This window comes from Balearica regulorum, chromosome 4, assembly GCF_011004875.1.
Source record: "Balearica regulorum gibbericeps isolate bBalReg1 chromosome 4, bBalReg1.pri, whole genome shotgun sequence".
NCBI classification, from domain to species: domain Eukaryota; kingdom Metazoa; phylum Chordata; class Aves; order Gruiformes; family Gruidae; genus Balearica; species Balearica regulorum.
In genome coordinates this window covers 63,103,154-63,127,153 of record NC_046187.1, presented here as the reverse complement: position 1 = coordinate 63,127,153, position 24,000 = coordinate 63,103,154, and the positions used below count along the sequence as shown (strand labels likewise).

Here is a 24,000-nt window from a genome sequence, read left to right as displayed (position 1 = left end):
CTCCCTGAAGATTTTATCTAACATGTTTTGCTTCAGATTAGCTTGAGGCTAAGAGTGCAAATATTGTTAGTTACCCAAGCTCAGCCGACACCTGGAAGCTCATTAGTTTACCGTAATTCCTTTGTGTGCCCCAGCCCTGCCTCAGTGTTTCATAGCATTTGCTCATCTGCCTTTTTTTACAAAGAGTAATCAACCTTCACATTTTGTAATAATTGGCATTTTCTGATATTTATTTTTTTTTAGCACCAATAATTTGAAGGGAGTTTGGCGTCCTCAGTGATCCTGTTTCCTTGACTTTAGAAATAATGAACAGAAATCCAAAAAATGAGCTATTATAGGTAGCTGGTAATTATAGTTCGCACCTCTGTTTTGCTAGTCAAACAATTAAAATAATCAATTATAAGGCAAATTATTAATTAATTGGGCACTAAACATTTTTACTCTTTTATATCAGTTAGGCTTTTTCCTTCTGTGTTCAAGCATTAATTCATTAATTGTTTTAAACATCACTTCATCAGCAGTAAACTCAGAGCAGCTGACAGTTGTGTTTTGTTTGTATATTTGATCAATACAACCAGCTGAAAACTTTCAGATCATTGATCATGTCATGTTCTGCTGAGTAATTGTCCAGTAAAACTGGATATTTGGAAACTGATGACTTAATGGTTCAAGGGTCAATCCAGTAAGAAACTGAAGCTGGCTAAAACAGGCTTTCTTTTCCTCTTTGTCTTTTTCTTCAGTAGGTGGTCTTCTGGATGATCCATGATCTCATCTCCAGTCTTCATGATGTTTTTCCTCTTTATTAATGACAGATTGTTGTTCCATAGATCACCTTACTCTACTGTCCGTACTGCATTGTAAAAGTACTGGCAATGGTATTCCAGATGGAGAGCATAGTGACATTTATAGTTTTCTTAATGTTTTCTTTCTGTCCTTTTCAGTTATTTATGACTTTGTCAAACTTTCACCTTCATAGCTGAAATTTCTCAGATATGATCATTGACTTATTAAGTTTTAGGTGGAAAAAAATCATCCAGCTTTCTGATCTAAAGTCATGTACCAGTTTGTTTTTTCTTACATGAAGGGTTGTGCATTTTTTCTTACAGAGCTTTAAGCAACACTCGCATCTGAAGACTTTAAAATTTATCTTGGAGAACACTTAGTATAGACATGTTCTTTTCAGTACTTTATTACCAGTCTATTCCTATTTAGTAGAGTTACACAGATTATCCAAGCTATGTTTCTTTTTCAATGGCATGGGCCATGTGTGGAAAGAAACAGAACTTTAAGAAACACATGAAATTATGAGATGATTGCCAATGTTTGGAAACTTGAATTGTTTCCTCTCCTCTTGATGAGGTTCCTATCTCAGAATAAATACACACAAACATTTATCTCGCTAAATGATGCAGTGATTTCGCGTGGGAAACTAACACCTAGGAGGGACTCCACAATGGTCAAAGAATCATAAAGAGACGTAATGCCTGAAGAGGTGAGTGGGATGAGTGAACTCATGGGATGATGCAGGTATCAGATCCTGTAAGTGGGATAATGGCGTTAACTCCATAGATTTCCCTGAATTAGGCTCAAATAGCCAAACAATTTTTTGGCTATTTCCAGCTTTCAAAAATACTTTTCTTCATTTATCATAGTGATGGATATCTACACTATATATAGACAAACATAGTTTGAGAAGAGTTTGTATTCAAGTTTTAATCATTGTTAAGAGGATAAATTTTAAAGTGCTAGGTGGGCAATGACAGAGAGAAACCACAATGGAAAAGTGTAGGAGTTTTTTTATGCTGTCCAATGAAAATGCTATTGTTTGCAGATAGATTTGCCACGTGTTAAAATTCTAATCCTACAGTCAAATACTTAGTAGATTGTGATCACAACTCACTTCAAAAGCAGTTATAATTATGTCTTTTATAAAATCACCTCTTTCCCTTACAGATTCACAGGAGAAATTTGAATGATAAAAAGGTAATCTCTAGTGTCATTAAAGTGTTCCTGTTTGAATTGGTTGTATACTGAACACAAGCCTTTAAGATTTCCTTCTCCATGGGAGCTGAGATTCTGTAGCATTGACTTTAATAGGCAATCATTCAAATTTTAAACTTTTAAAATATAAAGTAAATTTAGTACAGGAAACCTGGTATTGCAAAGTTATAGATGGAAAGATACGTTTCAGCATCCACTCAGCAGTACATACAGGTTACTGCATACAAAATGTTCAGAAGGGCAGAGCTGAGATATGTGATTTTGAGTTACAAAGCTACGTTAATGTCAGTTTTTGAAGGGACGTACGAAGTTTCATATTCTGTTGAGTGTTTCTACAGGAATGCTTTCCAGAACAAAGCAGCACTCTAAACTTACTCTCAGTATGTACATAAATATAAAAGACAATTAAAGCTAACAAAAAACTTCTAGCTTTCCTTTTTTATAATTGTATATTGTAAAGCAAAACATCTATCTGCACGTTTTCTTAACTCCTCAGAAATGTGCTCAGTGCCAGATAATTCTGCAGTAGATGTGAGAAGGTACAGATAGGCATTGTCCCCTGAAAAGAACATTTGCCTGATGAAAGATCTAAATGTTTTCCTAATCCTGATATTGATCTTTTGTATGGCTTTTGAGAAATCATTTCGCTTTCTCTAGGGACTCTGTTCTCCTTTATATTGTCTTTTCAGGGACAGAGAAAGAAGATGTGTGCATAACAGTACTGGAATCTTTGCACTGAAATACTTACTGTGTTATGCCAGGAAACAATTGGTATCAGTCGATGTTTTAAGGATTGTTTGTCTTTTGACTGCATTATTTCCTGCTTATTTTGTTCTTTTTCCATTGTTCCATCTGTGAACTCTTCTCATTTGAAAACTCACTACATTCAAGGGGGAAAAAAGCGTTAAAAAGTTCAGAAAATTAATATCGCTTTTTTTTTTTTTTAAGTAAGTAGAGTGAATAAACAAATGCCTAGAGAAATTAATGGCTGTAAAGTATTCCATGCAAATAACCAGATATTGCCAGAAACAAAAGTTATACTAATCACAAGATCTTCTCTTAAGAAAATATTTCCAGCTTGCTTTGTCATGCTGACATTCGCATTGAATTCTCCTAGGAGAACAAAGGTTTTGTTTTGTTTAAACCTTTTCCTTGAATGGGAAAGGTATGCTTAAGGCACTAATCCAGCTGTATAACAATTGCAAGCTTTATAACCAATAGCACATGACAGAGCATGCTGAGAGATACACATCTCGGGTCTGTTCTAGGCATCAATCCAAGACTCTGTGCTGTAATTGCAAGAGAAATACAGAACCTGCAGTCTTTAGAAAACCCTTAGAAAACTTATATATAGCATATGCTAATGAGGAGTTGGCTAAGCTTGATTGGGAGAGGGAGAGTGAAAGAAAAAAATCCCAATCCCTTTTGCAATTCCCATTTAACATGCCATTGCCATTATGGAAGTTCAGCCATGTTGAAAGAAGACTGAGAAAATAGCTTTTAAAATATCAGTTACAGTTATATGAAAAAAGACATTTTGTTGGAGGAAAAAATTTGGGTACCATTCATGTGTTTTATTTTCTTCTCCTTTTATTCAGGTTGATTAAAAGGTGTATTTTGGTGAAAGATAAGACCTGATCCAACTTCCAATGACTTTAATGGAAAGGTTATATTAATTTTGTTCGTAGAGGTCATGTCCGTATAGAGTCCAAAATGGGAATCTTTTTGTATTCTACTTGTCGGAAGTGTGATAGAATTTGCATTTTCCCACTGCCCTCTGAGGAATTCCACACTAATACATTTAAAAGGAAGAAAACAGTGAATATGGAAAGAAGGGGTTAAATAAGCAGAGATTATTATGACTTTTTAAAATTCTTTTTTACTGTTGAGAACTGACAGATCCGTTAGAACCAAGAGATTTTGTCAAAATGCAGCATCGTGATACACTTTTTATCCATAAGATATCCAGAATGCCAAAAAAAGGAGAGGCATTTCTAAGTTCAGTGCAGGATAGCCAGTACGTGCTGCTTAGGACACTCATCTGGTTAGTGAGAAATGCACGTTCTAACCTGAGTCAGGCAAAGTTAAGAACTGGAGTCTTGCAAATACTTCAGCTAACGCCTCTAATAACTATTGCATCTATTCCTCATTGTTTTGGACCATGAGTCTGACTGCTTTTTTCTTTTCAGTCTCAAGTTTGTCCTGGTATGGGTCAGAGGTATCTGAAACATGAGATTTTTGTGGGAAGAAAACAAGATAGCTTAAGCACCTCCAGACACTGAAGGAGAGAATCAAAATTGGGACATCAATGGCAAGCTCTTGTCAGCATACCTCTCCTGCCATAGCTGTTAAGATCAATTAAAATTTGGACCTAGGATAAGCCTTGGAAGAAATACACTTTACATAAGCTCAGTGGAGAACTTGTTAGAGTTTGGTTGTGTAATCTGCCAAAGATTGAGTCCGCTTTGAGAACACTTCAGCCCCTCTCAGCTTCTTTGCATTAACTGCGTTGGGCCATTCCTGCAGAGACTGAGCAGGCTCCACGCTAGAGTTCAGAGGCCAAACAAAACTTTCGCTGCCATTTTCCTACCGCTGCCAAAGGTTGTTTAAAAGAAACCCCACCAGACGCTAAGATCAGGAATGCAGGCCAGAAGCAGAGTATAAAAATAATTTATAATCAGTAGAGCACACTCCATTGCAGAACTTGGAACTCGACATAAAGTTACTCAATCTTTGGCAAGGAAACAAATAACTGAACCCAATGACAAGCTGTAGTAATAGTCCACATAAAAGGTAACAGCTTTCTATTGCTGCGACTTCTTGCCTTGGTTCAGACTGAGAGGAAAGTGATGTGGGTAGCAACACCACCAGTGGACAGTTTTAAAATACTTTTAATAAACTGCCATATCTGTTCTGCTAAAATAATGGTAATTTACAAAATCTGCTTTTCAAATGCTAGAAGATACAAGATTGCCTTTGTTTCCCTCATCCCAATCTATGTCATAGATCATGATGTAGTCTTTTGATTATGTAAACATCCACTTTTTCTACAAGTCTCCATGGGAACGTGAGGAACCAGAAACATTTCTGAGAGCTCGGTATGTATGTTCACCCATCCGTCATATCCTCACATCTTTAGCTATTACCTCCTACTGGATATTGATCACTCAACAGTCAAAAGCTTTAATACGACAACCTTTACTAGGTGTATTCACCAGCCTAGTTTGAGAGAGGCAGTTAAAAGAGAGGCACACAAAGGAATTGGCTACAAAAATAGACTTGCTCACCCAGAAACTCCACTTTTTGTTGTTTGCTTATAAAATTCTTAAGTATTTCATCAGAAGTGGAAAAATGTGTGTGATTTCATCTACGCTATGCAACTGTTCAGTTTTCTGTGCCAAACTAAAACATGAGGAAAGATCTAAAGAGCTTAAATTGGATGAGATGCTGTATTCATCCGTGTGACTTCTTTGTTAAGTAGACAACCTCTGTGATGATAAAAAGGTCAGTGCTGCACCACTATACCCACCATATCCTTTAATCTTTTTTTTATTTATGTGTTTAAATCAAGCAAGAGAGAGCTATGTTAAACAGATGTATTGATTTTTTTCTTTTGATTCTATTAGTTCAGCTTCAGGGTCAGGTACATGTTTTGTGATATTCCCAGAATAACATCATCCTAAAACATCACTGCACATCTCTAATACTGTTTAGAAGACCAAAAATATATATATCTAACAGACAAGTTGTTTGAAAAATAACCTGTATTTACTGAATTCCAAATAGGTATTTGGATTACTTTGTCAAATTAAAGTACTGCTGTGCTACTTATCTCCCTTTCCAGGTGCAAGCAGTAGTGTTCACTAATATTTTGCAGGATAAAATGAAGAGTACAATGGATAGTATTTCTTGCAAAAGGAAAAAATATTTACAGCATAATGGCATAGCACAAATCTTTTGAAAAGTAATATCAACTACTGTCTCTCACAGTGTGCTGCTGCTTAATAGTAGATAGTTCCATATTGCTGATATAGGGATGTGAATTTTATGCAAATGCACTAATATAATGGCATTTCTTAATCCTGACTGGTGGAAGAAGCTTTTCAAGCATATTTGCTAAAGTTGTAGTCAATGTCATTAGCCATAGTCAGTGACATTAGAAACAGCATTTCTATAAGAAAAGGAAATGAAAGATACAGTTTCACTGCTATAAAAACTAGTCACACTATTTCTAGCTAATTCTGAAAACAAAATGTGGTCTTTACAGGACTTAATACATATCATAAATGTTGAAATCATTTGGTTTAGTCAATATATCCCCAGTATAAAATTGGTCTGAGCAGAATTCTTTCCTAGTTTATTCTATGTATGTGTTTAAATAATAAAAATAAACCTTGAAAGGGAAAAAAAAAATCCAAAACAAACCAGTGAAAAGTTTTAAGAATTTTTCTATGTTATTAGTGTTTTGGTGAGAAAACCTGCATAGAATTGAAAAAAAAAAAAAAAGTTTCTGTGATCGTTTGGTTTTAAAACCAGGTTTATGTGAGGGTTTTGATTTTTACTATTTTATGGTTTTATGCATCTTCCTTGAAGCATTTCCCATAGTATCGACATCTGTAATGTGTCTCCTCTGAGTATATTCTCTGGTGCCTCATAATTGCACCTAATTTTCAGGCTTTCCTTTAGTTGCAACAAAAATATCAGCCTATCCATTGATTCAGCCATGTATTCTCACAAATGTTAGTTTTCTGTCAAATTTGGTTGGTGTTGGCTAGTGATATCAGTGGAGGGTTGACACACTGTGAGGACAAAGCTTCATCGTCCCTGTAGGTGTTCAAACTTCTCAGGAATGTGTTTCACCTGCTGTGCGGTGTGACAGGAACGCACACCTCTGCTCCCCGGAGTGCAACGGGAGCAGGGGCTATGGGTGGATGTGTGCATGGGGTGGGGGCTACAGTCTCCGCAAGCTCTGCCCTGCTTTGGCTTCTTCTTGTTGATGGCGTGTGGGGTCAGAAGCAAGCAAAAAAAAAAAAAAAAAAAAAAAAAAATCAGTGGTGTGCCGGGAAATATGTAAGTTGTGAGTGTTAGAGTGGGAGAATAATACTGACATAACATTTGTAATCTCCCAGGAATAAAATTCAAGTGGTATTACAGGTTTCTAAGGGTAAATATGATTTAGCTGTTAACAAGGAAGAAGTTTCAGAAGCATTAAAACAACCAGATACTGGGCCCAGATTTTCAAAAGAGTCAGATTTGATCTCTAGATTTGTATTCATACGGACACTTAAGTGAAGTGTACGTACTGTAAAAAAATGGGGCATACTGGTTTTAGAGCAGAGCTTGGTATGTGCAGCGAAGATTATATGTACATGATTTTGCAAATTCAGCGGTGTAGTGAAATAGCCTATAGATTCATGACATAAATAGGGAAACTATACTGCTTTTACACACGTGTAAGGCTTCTTTGCCTTCTATCTTAAAAATGTTAACGAGTTTAGTTTAAAATCATTCAGATGTGTCATTCTAGCCAGTTGCAGCCAATCTGATAAGGTACAGCAGATATTTTCCCAGAAAAACCACATCAAGCAAGTTTGCCAGAAGGTAGCTCTACAAATGTCTTGAAACTCAATTTCTGGAAAACGTAGGCAGCTCTCCCCGAAACATCAGTGAAGGGACACTGTCCAAGCAAAAAAGTTGCATTCACAAGGGACCAGGGAGTCTGTCTATGCTTATGGTATTTTTTATGTTGGTTTTCATATATATAACCTCCTTTTTTTATCCTGACATTTTTGCGTGACGGCTCATTGTTTTCTAGCTTGTTCACTTAGAAGGTGAACAATCCAGAAACGTGGAACGGCAGAACACGCCGAGATATAAATGAACAGAGCATGGTTTTACATGAAAGGGCTTTTGCCGGGTTTTCTACTGAAGTGTGCAAATTTAAAGCTGTGGATCAACGCCCTGCTCTCCGCACACTCAGTGTTGGGTCACAACATAGTGACAGTGACAAACTCCTGAGCACTCAGCAATAAAGGACGATGCCTTCAACAGCCAAGAGCTACCAAGGACTTTTGAAGACTGATGACCAATATGGAATATCACTTTACATATGTACTATACATCCTAATGCTGTGCTGCACAGAATTGCTGAAACTGTCTCTTGTACAGGGAGTGATGTAACACTAGTTTGGCTCTCCTCTATAGCTTGTGTAGAGTTATTCCCAGAAAGATCAATTTGTGTGAGCTCCTCAACTGGAATTAACTTGCTCACAACTGGCTTTAGCTCTCCAAGATATTGTGCACATATATCTGGTATTGGAAAGCTCGTAGCAGCTGGCATTATATCGGCAGTTTCCTCAGCAATACGAAAAAATTCAAGCTGCATGATGCAATTACCAGAAGCAGTGGGAGAATATTTTATTTCTTCAGTCTCATGCTCTTTTATGGTTCTTTAGCCAGTGGCTCACTGTTATGTCATTCACTTCATGAAGGACAACGCTTTGTTTGTTAAACGGACAGCTTACTTTTAAGTTTTCTTCCTGGAAAAAATTCCATAGCTGCAAAATTTCTAAACATCTGACTGATAGTCTGTTTTCCCAGTGCCCAGACAAAATCCAGAAGAGAGCTGAAGGTTGTAGAGCTGCTCTAAGATGACTCATTACTTCTTTGCTTATTCTTTAATAGTTTTGCCCAAAATTCACTGTTTTTCTCTGCTGCTCAGTTGCAGATTCTTGCCTAGTTTTCCTGATGTTCTTAATTTTAAATCTCTTCCAGTACTACAGCTCTCCAGATTTTTACCTGTTACCATCTGTTGATTTTTTTACCTAAATATTATTCCTCTGTTTTCTAAACTGAATCTCATTGCAATATTCTGCCTGTGTTTCTAATCTTCCCATGACCCCTTGTATTATTTCTCCATTTTCAGCAGTGTGCTCAGCTCCTCCTAGTTTAATAGATCTGCAGATTTCATTAATGTACCATTTACTCCCTCTTCTAGCTCATTATTGAAGCTATTAAATGAGATCAGAAGTAATACTAATCTTTGTGTACTGCACTAAATGCCTCCCTTCAAAGTTATTGTTTATCATTACCCTTCATTGTTTGTCATCACCCTTCATTTCAGTCAACATGATAGTTCATTTCCAATTTGATTTAAGTTTGGGAACAGAATTTTGACACATTGGAGATGGGAGAAGAAAGGCTAATCAACAATCCAGCAGAGGCTTCTAATTAAGGCTCAATTTAGAGGATCAAAGTTAGGAGTCCTGTATTGCAGCCACAGTGTAAGGTGGAAACTGTCTCCGTAACTTAATTGAGAACACCTGAAGCTCAGTGCTAAAATATCCTGAAGAAAACAGTGTACTGCTAAAATTCAGGCATGTGACAGTATAGCTTCTGCTCTCTATTCATTAATTTTGTATTACTATTAAAAAATCAAGTTTGTCTGGCAGACTTCAAAGTGTTTTAGTAAATTTGTTTTCTCAATAGCTGTTCCATTATGTTGCCAGGGAGGGAAGCTAAATTTATGAGTAGCAATTTCAAAGACAACTCACAGAATATGTGAACTTCTATCTTTGGCTGTTTCCGAGACGTACAGTCTTGCTTCCAAAGGAGCTATATCCTTCTTCTGTTTCTGCACAGTGTAAAATTTCAGGAAAGAGATTTTAATTTTCACAGTCCCTTCAAAGTTTAATTTCTAAATTCCATAGTAAATACTATCAAACATATTTATAACATGTCATTAGGAAACATCGATTCAGTCAGGAAAAACTCATTTTGACAAGATACAATTCCTCTGATAATAATCAATCCCACATGACTTAAGGGCCCAACACCAAAGCCTGTTCATCCTTCACCTTAATATAATACCTAGCATTTTATAAAGTTAGGTTGCCAACCCTTAGCATCGGGGCCAATTACTCTTGGTCTTTATTGACTTGCCAAAAATATCTTTATCCAAATACAGTTGGATATCCAAGAACTGCTCGATTTTTTCCTAGGAATACTTGGCTCATTTAGTTATGTGTAGTCTGTGTCAGTGTGAATGTAAAAGCCCTAAACCTAGTCTGGAAAAAATGTGCCTCTAGGTAGAACTGAGATCTCTTACAGTATTGTACTTATATGTGTTGAACAAAACAATGGGACAGTGAAATATTGAAATTCAGGTTGGGGTCAGGTTGTTTGTTAGATGTAGGGAAAATTATCAGAGTAAGAAGGCGAGTGCATCCCAAGGGCCATGACATGCAGTGGGTCTAATGGGAATATAATTGCAGGTCCCGCTACTGCAACAAGGAGTGGGTTCACGAGGCCAGAAATACACCCAGAAGTGGGGTCACAAATCTAGAAATTGAGTTGCCAGAAGAGTTTGAGATCAGCTGCTATAAACTCAGCTTCTCTGAATTTTGAAGCTCTGCATCTTTCAGTATCTGCCTACTTATCTGACATAGCCTGCTATCTCATTACTGTGAATCTGCCTTAACCTCTGAGGCAAATTTTGTTCACTCTTCCCCAGACTGCTTATGGAATATTTTCCTCCCACTCAATCTCTCCTAAAACCCATCTCTGTCTCTGTTGATTCCTGCTAGGGAATCAGCAGTGACACTTTTTAGCCTTGTTTTTATGGTTAAGCATTTTTATAAAACTTTTTATTGGGTTTTTATTGCTACAATCTCCTGTCTGCCCCTCTCCCCCGATTATTGAGTTACATATTTATTATATATCTTGTGAAATTGAATTGTATGATTTTCTGGGAAAAGATTAATGTCACTTACATTTTCAAAGGTACCTACCAATAACATTTAATGATGTAAAAAATATGCATAATTACTCTGCTTCATTAATACCTATTAATCATGATTTAAGGTGTCCCTGATGAGTTTTACTGTTAACTGCCCAATGCTTACCTTCTTGCAAATGAAAACCTGAGGAGGCTGCTTCAACCAGAGAACATTAACTAGTTCATTCCATCACTTTTTAGTCATCTGTATAAAACACGTAAAGGATATGTATGTTTGCCTAGACCATGTGTCAGCGTGTGTTTTGGGAACAAGTTGGTATGTTGTGCCTCACGTCCCCCTTTGTTCCTTTGTATTCAAGGGGCTTTTACCTTTCCTTTGAAAGACACTTGAGGAAATGCATGCCTGCTGTGAAAGCCTGATTTATTTTGCATTGCATCTGCACTGTCTGATTCTGCAGTGTGCACTTTGGAATTAAATCAGCTTCTCTGCATCTCTACCAAGGATTATTTTTTTTCTAAGATGTTGACTCTTTCATTGGGTGTATTTCTGGCAAAAAGTATGTGCATTAACTGTATCAGTGACTTTTCTGTGCATGGTAAGTTTTGTCTTATTTTTGTTGTCAAAGAAAATATCACTTATGTGTATAATGCTTTGCAGGAGTAGGTCCTCACCCAGAAAGATTTCAAAATCAGAAAGGTACAAGAAGAGTAAAGAAGAAGAAAAAATAGTAGTCATCATACACTATTGCTTAGCAGTCCAACAAGTGCAGATACGGACCTTGGGCAAAAGCTGTGTGAATACAGTATTATAATAAATGGGGAAAAAACTTCTGTTAAGTCAAAAAAAAAAAAAAAAAAAAAAAATTGCAGTAGTGCCATCTAGTGTGCCAGGGGTTGCAGTTTTCTGGGAAGGGACAGTAAACTGCTTTCAGCCCATCCCACTTGTTACAGTCATCCCCTGACTCGTCCTCCTGCTGCTGTTCCCTTCTCAGCCTGCTGACAGGAGAGCAGTAGCAGCATTGACAGAAGGTAGAGGAAGAGACCTGAGGGCTCTTTTGCAGATGCTGATTCTGGCACGCATGCCATAAGGTTGTCATTGCTGCTCTAGAAAAAAATGAGCATCCATGGGATTTTAAAGAAGGAGAAAGGTAGCTGTTCTGTCTGTACTCCCATACTAATCTTCCTCTTCTACTCATTGGTTTCCACTGCTAAACATATAACGGCTAAAACATCCTTTCTCGCCTACCGCAGGCCAGTTTTTTTGGTGTTGGGAGAGAGAAAATATAAATTTGATGCCAGAAAAGAAGAGGTGCTGCTGGTTTTTGAAGCTTACTGAAAGGGGAGGAAATGACTTTTTGCCTGGTGGCTAAAGAATTTATGTTGAGTAGAGGGTCCACAAAGTCCTTTGAGCAGGAGGTGAGAGGGAAGTGAAGGGGAGCAGGGATCTGTTCTGTGTACTATTGCTTGGTACTAGGTGGAGCCCTTTTACCGTGACCACCCTGGGCTTTTCCACTGCTGCCTTTTCCACTTTCACTGTTAGCTGACTGACTGAACCTCTCTGCTTTAATCCCAGGATATGCAAAGTGCATGGCTTGCCCTTCCATGTATGAAGTTGCACAGGGTTTATTTTTGTCTTCAGTATAGAATCTGCTTGTAACAAGTGGAAGAGTGATTGAGCCAGGAACTGTTGTCTGCAAATGAAGCCCACATCTCCATAGCATCGCATAATGCTGTGTATTCGCCTGTCCTCTGCAGCCGGTGCCGGAGGATATTGCTTTTCCAGTTGGATTTGCTTGGGGTGCACTTACAGCGGCATATCAAATTGAAGGTGTCAATTTTTAGCTGCCAAAGTGTTAAGGAAGTTTTAAGCGAATGAAAAGTCTGGATCCAGGAAGGACAGCGTTTGATCTTTTCTTGTTGCATAGATGCTACATCTGATGCAAATTCATGTAGCAGTTCTGTTTAAACACTTCTGGCCTGTGCAGTAAGAAGTCGGTAAAAGACAAAGATGTTTCAAATCTCGGAAATACGGCTAGGTAATGGCAATGGAGGAGGAACTTTGCACTAGATATTGGGGGGGGCGGGGAGGGCGAAGCAGAAATAAGTAATTTTCCAACTAGTGCTTGAGTATTTCCTTTCTCTAGAGCTAATTTAAGTAGATTACTATCGACTACTCCAAAACTGGATGGCAGAACTACCTCATCAGACATTGGTATTCACAGAGGGTCCTCAGTTCAGAATTCATCTCCAAAGGGTATGAAAAACAGTGAACTGAGAGGACTCATGGAGGCCCTCCCCCAGGGACATGTGTCATGTTCCCAACTGAATGGAGGTGCTGACAAAGTGATTTTCCCAGCGTGATATGAAAATCTGTGGCAGAGTAGGGAATGCAAACCCATAAGGGACAGGGACATCTACAGCCATAACCCCCCCTACCTTTATCCCTTCATAAATGTGTGTTTAGAGACCTTTAAAATACATATAGATCTGATTTTCTCATATTATACCCTGCAGCATACAGGCACTTAGCTCCCATTGATTTCAGTACCTAAATGGGAGCTGTAGATCTAAAATTGTCTTTGAGGATGTAGCCTTTAGTTCTTGGTTATTGCTGAAAGCGAGAGTACTTGCCCATGCTTGGTACCTTTTAACGAGCTCAGTTAGCTTCACCTAACAGACTGAACAGCTCGCTGTTCCCGGGGAATCAATATTCTGGGCCAGATTCTAACTCGAGTCCTGCAATGCGCATAGCTCTGCTAACTAATTTTTAAAATGTGAATTGTGTGTGCATATAGAATGACATTATAATTTCCTGCCTTCTGAGTGGCTAGATGGGCAACTTTAATGTTCTCTTAATGTATTTTTAATGAGCTTTCCTAAGGCTTCTGAGTGGGAGAAACGTTAAAAAAAAAAAAAAATCTATAATGTGGTCTAGACACTACTCAAATGACCCTTTTCCCACAGAAGTAAGAAACTCAACAGGGAATTCCTCCTCCTGAAAGCTTTGGAAGCCGTGCAGCTTCCGACTTAGAGGCAGCATGATTGAAGCAATAGTTTTTGTAGAGTCCAAACTCAGTTGCTGCACATACCACAAGATACACAGTGGATGAGGCAAGGGCTGACAGGCTACTTTATTTTTTACTGTCAGCTATGTATTTATGCACAGCACAACCTTCTCCACTCTGTATATTTCAAAGTGCTAAAAAATCATACCAATTGTACTCTGCATGCTCAAAGTGCAGATTTCAAAGGTTCATGACTCAGTCAAATCAAAATCAATTTGCACCAGAACACTCAAAAGCACTTCTTCTTACTGAGGGCCATTTCTATGCTAAATTTCAACTCTGCTTGATTCCCCCCCCCCCCCCCGCCCCAGAGAGAGAGAGAGAGGGAAAAGTTGCAAAAAATTCTTGTAATGGTAAAAGTGGTTTTCTTCACTTCTTTCATATGCCAGATAGATAGTTGAACTACATTAATTCAAACAAAATTTCACCTTTTGGGCAGAGACCAGGCCAAAAAAAAATTTCACTCTGAAAGGTGAAAGCACAGCTGAATTAGAAGAAAAGCTAACTTGGAAAAGTACATGGAAACTTAAATACTCTGATCAGTAATATTCCCGCTTCTCTAGCTTCACTTAAATGGAAGAAATTCTATCTTATTCCATTGTAATAACTGCAGAGAATGGGGAACATGTGTCACGTTTCATGATAATTTATATTAATCATTTGATGACACGTTATGTGATGATTTGGTAGCTGTCTTACCAATGTGTTTGAAATGTAAAATCAGTTCCTCATCCCCGTTCTTTCCTGGCCCTGAAGCTCGCTAAAACCCAGGATACGTCTACGCCGTGGACTGCTGTGCAGCGTGGAGGCTTCTGAGCAAGCTTAGAGCTGCAAGCTCAGTTCAGTGAAGCGGAGCAGAGCTCTGTGCAGACTAATTGTGGCTCAGCAGGGTACGTCAGTGTATGTGGAGCTCTCTGTTGCCTCGGCTAGATTGCTTCCTAGACTTTATTTAGCTAGCCCAGATGATACTCCGCGCTGTACAGAAGGGCTCTTTGACCAGCATGAGGAATGCTTGAAAGTGGGTCTGTTTGCCACAGCCCCAGTCAGGGCTTTGTAGTGGCTAATGACCACTGGAGTAGTACTGTCATACTCTGCTGAAAATCAAATGCTTCTCCCCCTCCCTCCCGCCTCCTTTGCTGGGGGAAGGCAGACAAAAAAGAAATCGTTCAGTATCTGCGCTAGCTGCTGATCCTTAAATGGAGGTGTGTTAGCTGCCCGTTATGGCAGCTTTTTGGCTTCCCTTCACTCCCACCGTAGTGAAAAAGGAGTTATATCATATTGAGGTGGTGCAGGAAGCCTGCTCTTAAAGGCTTCTAAATTCTAGGTACTGCCAAAGAATCACTGTTCTTTGGTATTTCCTGCACTTTTCTAAAATGACTGACAGGCATATTTGAAATTAGAAGCAGGATATAGAAAACTTCTAGTACTGTATTTTTCCGAGGAGCGTACAGGCAGAGCATGAAGTCTGTGATAAAATCTGAGATTAAGAGAAACTCAAACTGAAATTTGACCTACTTTGAAGGTTGTCCCATATAAGAGTTTAATTTACCAACCAACCAAATGTAGATGTATAGGTGTTCGTGTGCTGCAATAAAATTCTGTAAAGAACATGAAATGTGACAATGATCTTTGGAAAGCTAGGTTATAGAAGTGATATTACAAATTTTAGTAATGCTTTAAATTAAGTGTCTTCAATATGCTTAACCTTGCATTAAACTTAGATTTAATAAGACAGATGTGTATTAAGTACTGAATATACTTAAGGGAGCAATCTTGCGTTGGCAGGGGATGGACTCAATGACCTCCTAATAGTTCTCCTCCATCTCTAATTTCTATGATACTAATTGATTATTAAAACACTTTTATTGAGGATTGATATGTAGCTATTATATAGTTATTAATCTTACAACCTAACTGATATTTAATTTATACATGATTTTAACACGCAAAGTCATTTTAGTTTTTAAAGAGTAACCCTGGAACAGTGCATTCACTGGGGCTCCGAAAAATCTTGCTGGTAAATGAGGTTGGCCATTTTGGGGTTATTTGGAATTTTATGATAAAATCACACTTTGTGGGGGGTAAGTTTACAGAGCGCTCTGCATTAAAAATGAAATGTTTGCCTCAGCTACAGCATTGCTCTGGAAAGACAAAGAAGCTTGTCATGAAGAAAGGTGCATTTATTTGGTTTAAATACTCTGTGACGTTAATACTGTGTATTCTCAAACAACAGCTAAATTTTGAATATTTTAAAGGTAATCTGTCCATCTCTGTTTCGGAATTTCAGAGAAATTTCCCAGAATTATGACAGTGAAGAAAATGGTGCAGGGATTCCGAGCATTCAAAATTCATTTCTGTGAACGTTTGGCTAAGCAAAAAAGCAGAAATTTTGCAGAGCTGTGTTATTAATTCAGCTTGTATATGCCTAAGGCCATGGCTCATAATGGCATTCCTTTCTTTTTAACAGACTGTCAGGATTTTCAAAGGACATCCAGAAAGGCATAAGTGCCTATTTGTTGGATGTAGTTCTCATACCCTGAAGGCTTTCTTTGATATGGACTGATCTTTTACATTTATGGATGGAAGTTGCATTAGAAAATGCCCTTTGTGAAAACCTGTAATATCTCAAGAGTTGCAAACATCTGATTTCTGGCTAAGGAAGTATGAAGAGTGTCAGAACTCTGAATGCTCTTTGTTGTTTTTTTTTTTGAAACAGGATTTTCAAATAATTAGCAGCAAGCAAAAATATGAATATATGCAAAACCTAATGCAAATATATACTAATGCTTAAAAGTTCCTAGTTACTTTAAATGATATGAGGAAGCGGGAGGGAATACTATTCGATTTGCTCATAGGATTCTGAGGGGTTTGTGCCTACTTTGTGATAAAAATTTACATTCAACATATGTCTTTTGATGTCAAAAGTGTAACGACCGAGTTTTGTTTTTCAAGCAGAAGGCTGGAATGCAGATGGAAAGGGCCCTAATGTCTGGGACACATTCACCCATCAGGGAGGAGATCGAGTTTTCAAGAACCAGACTGGTGATGTAGCTTGTGGCAGCTACACTCTGTGGGAGGAAGATTTGAAATGTATCAAACAGCTTGGATTGACTCATTATCGCTTTTCTCTTTCCTGGTCACGTCTGTTACCTGATGGGACGACAGGTTTCATCAACCAGAAAGGCAATTGTTTCTTAAAAATAGAAGGTTGCAGCTTTAATTCAAGGTTATTGCTGCAGTCTGGCATAATTAATCCAGTATGCTATTCTGCAGTGTAGCTTTGAAATTGCAACTTTTTTTCAGAGTAATTATGGGATGATTTTTTATAGGTTTGCAACAACTTACTAATTAATATTCTAGATCCCCTTGGATAGCACAATCTTTTGGGATAGGATTAGTATTATGTTTCCTATGTATCTTTTTGCTTACTCCAGTTTTTTTAATTGTAACTCTAAATCATTTTGCTTCATCAGAATGTTTATACTTACAGGGATCCTAGCCATGAGGATATTTTTGGATGGCTTACAATAGACAAGTATCTTATTTGGCAAATGCATTTAGATAGTTTATCAGTATACTCTGATGTACTGAACTTCACATCGACTATTTTGCACTCGGAGGGACGTACTTTTCCGAGATATTTTCTTTAGCAAATTAAAGGGGATTCTTCAGACTCAGATGGGAATTGTGCTTGGGTCTCTGACAAACGCAAGATGGTCCCTGCTCTGAAGAGTTTTCACAGTCTCAGCAGACGATGTAAAAGTGAAATGGGAAACAGCACATAAACAAGCTGGTCAGATTGCTAGATATAACATTTGTTGCACTGCTGATTTAATTCCATTGGTATGGACTGGGGGGAAGATGAAGGTGACTTAGTAGGAAAAGATAGGAAACAGCAGGTTTGCCTGCAGAAAGTAGGGAATGGAAGAAAGAAGAAATAAAGAGAATTGTGAAGGATAAAAACGAGTGAAGCTGAACCAGAAAGGATGGGAGAATTAAAGTAGTTGGCCGAGGTGTCTTGTACGCTAGGAGGATAATGGTCCAAGGAGAAAAAAGCAAAGCAGATTTGGATGAATCTCTGAATCTCAATTCTGCCTCCTACTCTTCTGAATCTCAGTTCTACCAAGAAGATATATATCTTTACACTTCTGGGGCAGTGTTTGCCTTGGCAATTCTTTTCTTCCCCTGGTTTGAAGACTGCAAAGGTGGAAGGCTACAAAGGGAAAGAATGTCATAGAAAACTCTTCAGGTTATCCTGATCTGTACTAGGAAGATACCAGCAGAAGCAATATTTTTCTGCAGAATTTTGGTCATGTAGAGTTTGGCTGTTCAATAGGCAGCAGCCTGTCCTCTGCATCCTGCAGATTACAGTTTTCACCAGAGAGTGGAGGAGCCTTTGTTTCAAGAATTCGGAAAGGGGGGGGGGCTGGTGAATCTACTGTAAACAGACCAACCAGCCATTTTCCCCTGCAGAGCATGACTGCAAAAAACATGCCAGCATCCTGGAGAGGCTTGAATGGAAGCCTTTTCTTTGCCACCAAAATTTACAATATGCGGCCCACTTTCACTGGCACAGTTTGTCCTTCCCTAGGAATGCTTTTTGCGGTGTGTTGAATTTAAATTTGGCTGAGTCCTTGTGGTTTCTCTCTTATACTGATACTCCTTCAGCTGGGGCTGCAGGCGCTGTACAGCCCCACAGAGCTGCCTTCTGAACGGGCTCTGCTACTTAGACGTCAGAGTGGGAGATAGCAAGCAGACATTCTGAATGCACTTGGTAAGGAAAGCTAACATTTTGACAAAACTCAGCTGTAATTTCAGAAAATGTTCGCTTGATCCCCAGTATAAGCAGTTGCCTGATTAATATTATGAACTTTACATTTAGCGAAAGGGCATTGGAGGAACTCCAAGTAGGCCAGCTTTCATTAGGCAGGAGTTCACTTCTCTTGTGCAGTGATCTGTTGAAGCAATTGTAACTGCATAGCATGGAAAGGCCATCATCTTCTATATAAACATTTTTAGAAAGAGCATGTGAAGAATTAGAAAGCTTAGAGCAATGTCCTTTCATATAAAATCATTCACACCAACTGATTCACTACCAATTTCACACCTAAGACGTAGGACATTTGAAAACCTTTAAAACCGTTCTGTTTCTAACTCAGTGGGGGTAGGGACTTTTAAACCAGCAATATTGTAGGTGTATTGTTCCTAAGACGTGTCACGTTTTAGGTTAAAACTTATACAAAATTTGATTTTAAAGTATTTTTCTACCCTTATTTTTACCCCAAAAGGTGCCCTGAGCAGAACAAGTTAGCTGCTAAACACCAAGTGTCAGTGTGGAGGGAGACAGAAGTAGCAGACGTAGGGATATTGAGTCTGGGAGAGTTTGAAGTTATGCCTCTCTTCGGCATGAAGGCCGGGAATCAGAATGGGGAGAGAAGATGACAAGAAAGGAGAAAAGAACAATCCTTCACTTTCCAGTGACAAAATGCTCCTTAATGTCTATAATCCCAAAATTTTGGCGTGTCTCCACAAAGCTCTAATATACACACTTTCTCAGAAGAACATTTTCTTCTGTATTTCTGCTTCTAGCTGACCCACAGATACAGCCATAGAAAGTAAATCAGGCTACTCTGGAAGGTATGAGACAGTCTGGAAATTTGACTTGACATTTCCATTTTTCAGGAATGCAGTTCTATTTCTCTTAATTTCCTAACACAAAGCATAAATCTTTTCCAATATTGGTGTTTAATCGAGATGTAAAAAATGAATGATAGCTGATTGCACTTAAATGATATAAATTGTACAAAGTAATTTATAATCTGAAAACTAGAATGAGAAATGCTAGTGTCTTCTAGGCAAGCATTACTCTCAATATGGTAGAACAGGATCCTGTATGAGCAAAGTATTTCTTTTTTCCCAGTTTAAGCTTATGTGGTAAACCTTGCAGTCCCATCAGCAAACAGTTAAGGCATCTCCAGTCCCACTGAAGTCAAATAGGTCCCTGTTCAAGAGTAACAGTAAGGAATTCTATTTGCTCCTAAATGCTCTTGCAAATTGCAAGAATTTTCTTTTCAAAATTTAAAATTCTGGTATATTCCTTCCTCTTTTACAAGGGTGCATTCTCAGGTACAGGCACGTATCTCCTCAGAATTTAATGTGTTTTTCTGGTGTTGCATTTGGAAGGAAAAGCAAACTACCTGTGAGATTTATTGTGAATTACTTTGTAAACAAACTTATTGAGTCTTGCTGTGCTACAGGATGTGTATGCACCTGTTTGTTTAGAAGAAGTCACTGTCTAAATCTGGGGTTCATAATTGATTGCTGCAGTAAATGTTGTCTTAAAAAAGCCATTTGATGGAACTCCTTATGATCAGTCATTTGAAGTTAGGATAATTTGAAGTCTAATACTGTTCTCTTCAGAAGAAAGTAGCATGAGGTTCTGTGTTGGCATTTTTAAATACCAACACACAGTAAGCTGAACCTGAAAATACCAGGGAGTATATAGTACAATATAGTACAGACATATTTACTAATGAACAAGTTTCCTGTTTTGGATTAAACAAAATCTCTGGTTCAGAAACTGTTAAGAATAATAATCTAAACCATACATAACCTCCTAAGCATACATGTTGTTAACCTTTGCAACTTCTTTGTCTTCCTCCTCCTCCATTCTGCTGTGTTTTCAACTTCAGACCTTTCTCAGTTCTGGATTTCAATACCGCTAGACATTTCATGAGCACTTATGTCTTATTAGGATATGTGGTAGTCTGAGACCCACAAATTTTTTATGAATTTTAGGTTTTTAAGGTTCTTAAACACTTTGGTATATTTAGCCCAAGTCTCTGAAGCAAAGGCTGGCTGATTTCTACATTCCACCAGCACGATGGAGATTTATTCCTGGCTGGAACCTCTTAGCTTAACAAATAATAATTCAAGACCACTGTTGGCCTTTTCCAATTACTGCAGTAAACCAGATAGTTCAAGTAAAAGAGCAAGCTAATTGATATTCTTTGAACCAGAGCTTATGATGTGTTTTGCAATATCAAGTGTTTTCAGAAGGCTTTAAAGCAATGTAGTTGTGTTTGGATGTAAACAAAATTAAAAATGCCTATATGAGAGCTTAAGGTATCCTAATATTTAAACTTACAGTGACCTCTCAGCAGCATAAAAATAGTCCTTTACGAAACATATTCATGTCAGCCACTGCTAAATCTGAACAGAAGTTGAATTCCTTTTAAGCCTCTAGAAATACATCCCCAGTACTGGCCAGCTTTAACAACACATCCAGGAAATTAAAGTTGACCTCTGTCTTATCAAGGGGGGACAGAAAGGTTGAAAGTCATGAGCTTTTAGAGAGGTGAGCTAATTCCTTCTTGCAGCTAGAGGGACTGAGCAGTCTGCAGCAGTGGCAGTGTAAAAGAAAGAGAGTTGGTTTCTTGGATAAACTATTGCCAAGCCTTTCGGAGTTGGTGGCTAAAGAAACCAGTGCCCTAAACTCCATCTAAAACCTACTAGAGCCCAATGTAAAGCCTTAAACGTTATATAGATCTAATGAGGGGACCATTGAATTCACACCATTGCGAAATATTGAATTTGCATATTGAATGCATTGTCAGTATCTTCTTTGTCTTGATGCTGGACAGTGATGGAGAATGGAACAGTCTAAGGGAAACAGCTTAGGTACCTTGCTGAGTGTGGCACTAAACTTTTAAAAAGTTCTCAAGGAGAGCAATGCTTTCATTGGAACAAATCTACCTGTCGGGCTCTCAAGTGTCAGGATTTTTCCAACACGCTTTCGTCTTGTACATGCAGCCAGGCTGCCATTCAGGCATTTAAATGAAAGGATTATATTTTCATGTGACCAGCACCCATCAGAATTATGTTTCTCCCGGGGAGCTGCTGTCCACTGATCTATTTTGAAAATTTGCATCCTCATTTCATTTTATGTGCCTGGTTGGAAGATTTTGTGTGCTGAGCATTTTTGCCAAGTCTGGGGTCTTGTAACAGTAGTCAGCATGCAGTTGAGAGGAAATATTTGCATCTTTCATCAGAGAAAATGTGCAGTGAGGTTTCTTCATGTGTTAAAATGTATTAAAGTTATTAAGTTAACCCTTTTTTGTTTCTTTTAATATTTTTAGGAGTCAATTATTACAGCAAAATCATTAATAACCTGGGAAATGGCATTCTGCTCCCTGTATCATTTTGGCTTACCTCAATCCTTAGAAGATGAAGGTGGCTGGGGATCTGAAAAGATCAGTGAGACCTTTGATATTCATGCAAAGTATTGCCTCAGAACATTTGGAGACTGAGTGATCACTATTAATAAGCCTTGTGTTGTTTGTATAGGTGGTTGTGAAAAAGATACAGCCCCAGCATTGGTACCAGAGCTTGCAAGACAGCTTATAATGTGATAAAAGCTCATGCTAAAGCCTGACACAGTTGCAGTAAGATATTTGGAGAAAACAATGCGGACTGTTGTTTATAGGTCTGAAATCAGATTGGGAGAACCTTTATGAATTCTGTAGCAGAATTACAATTTGTTGTAAAAAGCAATTAAAGGGTACCTGTCCTTTACCTTAGATGGGTTTGTCAGGACAGTATTTACTGATGACAAATATCCAGCTATCATGAAGTCCTGGATTTCTGCAATGCATTCGAAGCAGGGTTACATATCATCAAGGCTTCTGGAATTTACTGAAGAGGAAAAAATGACGATCATGGGTACTGCTGACTTCTTTGCCCTGAACTGTTAAACTTAAGACCAGGAAAATGCAGACAAGAGGCTAAGTGTTTCAATGGACTGTGAAACTGAGGAAATAATGCATCCTTCTTAGCCTGTTGCAACTGGGAGGTTATGGCTGGCTGTAGTAGCATGGGGTTTACACTGACTTCTGTGTTATATAAAGGAATGACCTAATGCTCACAGGACCATTTTACCACTATTAGCTGGCCAATGAGGGTATCTGAGGATCCAATGAGTAGTACTGGTGATTTGTTTTTTTTTTTGAGGAGCCCATCTGGATGGCATAAGATGTACAAGATATAAATAAACAAGTCACCTTGGGATTCTTAATTTAATTTTTCATGCTGGCTATAAAGAGTAGAAGCCTTAGTGTTTTCCTATTGCCTTTGTACTTGATGATAGCTATTTTACAGTTTGAAATGACACACCAGTGTTATATCATCTTTTGAACTCCAGAAATGATCTTTCTGATGCCAGCAGTAAGGCTTTCCTGGCATGCATCTACTCCTGGCAATGGGACATGTGGTGACTGCCAGTACCAAGGGGTTAAGGAGCAGTGACAATAAGCAGATGCTAATGCAGGAGGGATATTTTAGTCTTCTCATTAAAATAAGTCATTTCACTGTCTTCATGGATATTTGCACAGTTTTGCTTTTCCATTGTTAGTCATAAAAGGTCAGCTCATGGAAAATTAAGTTAATAGGGTCAGTACAATTTGATGAAAACTAGTTTTAGTTTGTAGCTTAGAAAAGATAGAGGGTAATGCAACTGATTTTATGGGCTTTCTTACATCTGTTCTGAATAAAACTTCTGCTCTCTTGTTCTAGGATACATATAATAACCCTATAATTTACATCACTGAGAATGGGTTTTCCTAAAGCGACCCTGGTCTACTTGATGACAGTCAACGACGGGAGTATTTCAGGCTGATTTTACAGGAAATTTTAAAAGGTACCATTTAAAATGATGAAAGATCAATTGTGCAAACTTAATATAATTTTCCTTGGTGCTTATTTGCATTCAGCAATGACCAATGATTCTTGAAGCTAAAACTCCTGTAAATCAGACTAAAGCAATGTGATTAGAAAAAAACCTGTTTAGCTGAAACGAAAGCAAGTAGTTCTAATCCTGCTCCTCTGTCTTGGGGTGGAAACAAATTAAAAGGTGTTCCATACATACATTATTTCTAAACTCAGTTCTGTAGAGCCATAGTTCTTTGTTGAGCAAAGCAACTACATTGATCTTCAAAAGTGCTCATCATTCATACTTCTCATTGTGAAGGATGTAAAATTGAGTGCACCTGAAGCTGACCATTATGTCTGATAATATCCGTACAGAATAAAGCCTCCCATACACAATGAGGTCTGTGTAATAATTCATTCCTGTACAGGGCCGTTAAGTCATTATAGCTCAGCCTCTGCCTTTATGTCAGGATGGCCAAAAGTGTTCAGCAC

At 38.2% G+C, this 24,000-nt stretch overlaps 1 pseudogene; it reads left to right on the top strand.

Moving 5' to 3' along the window:
- Positions 1-1,480: 1,480 nt before the first annotated feature.
- Positions 1,481-22,595, top strand: LOC104641356 (cytosolic beta-glucosidase-like; annotated as a pseudogene).
- The last annotated feature ends 1,405 nt before the right edge of the window (positions 22,596-24,000 follow it).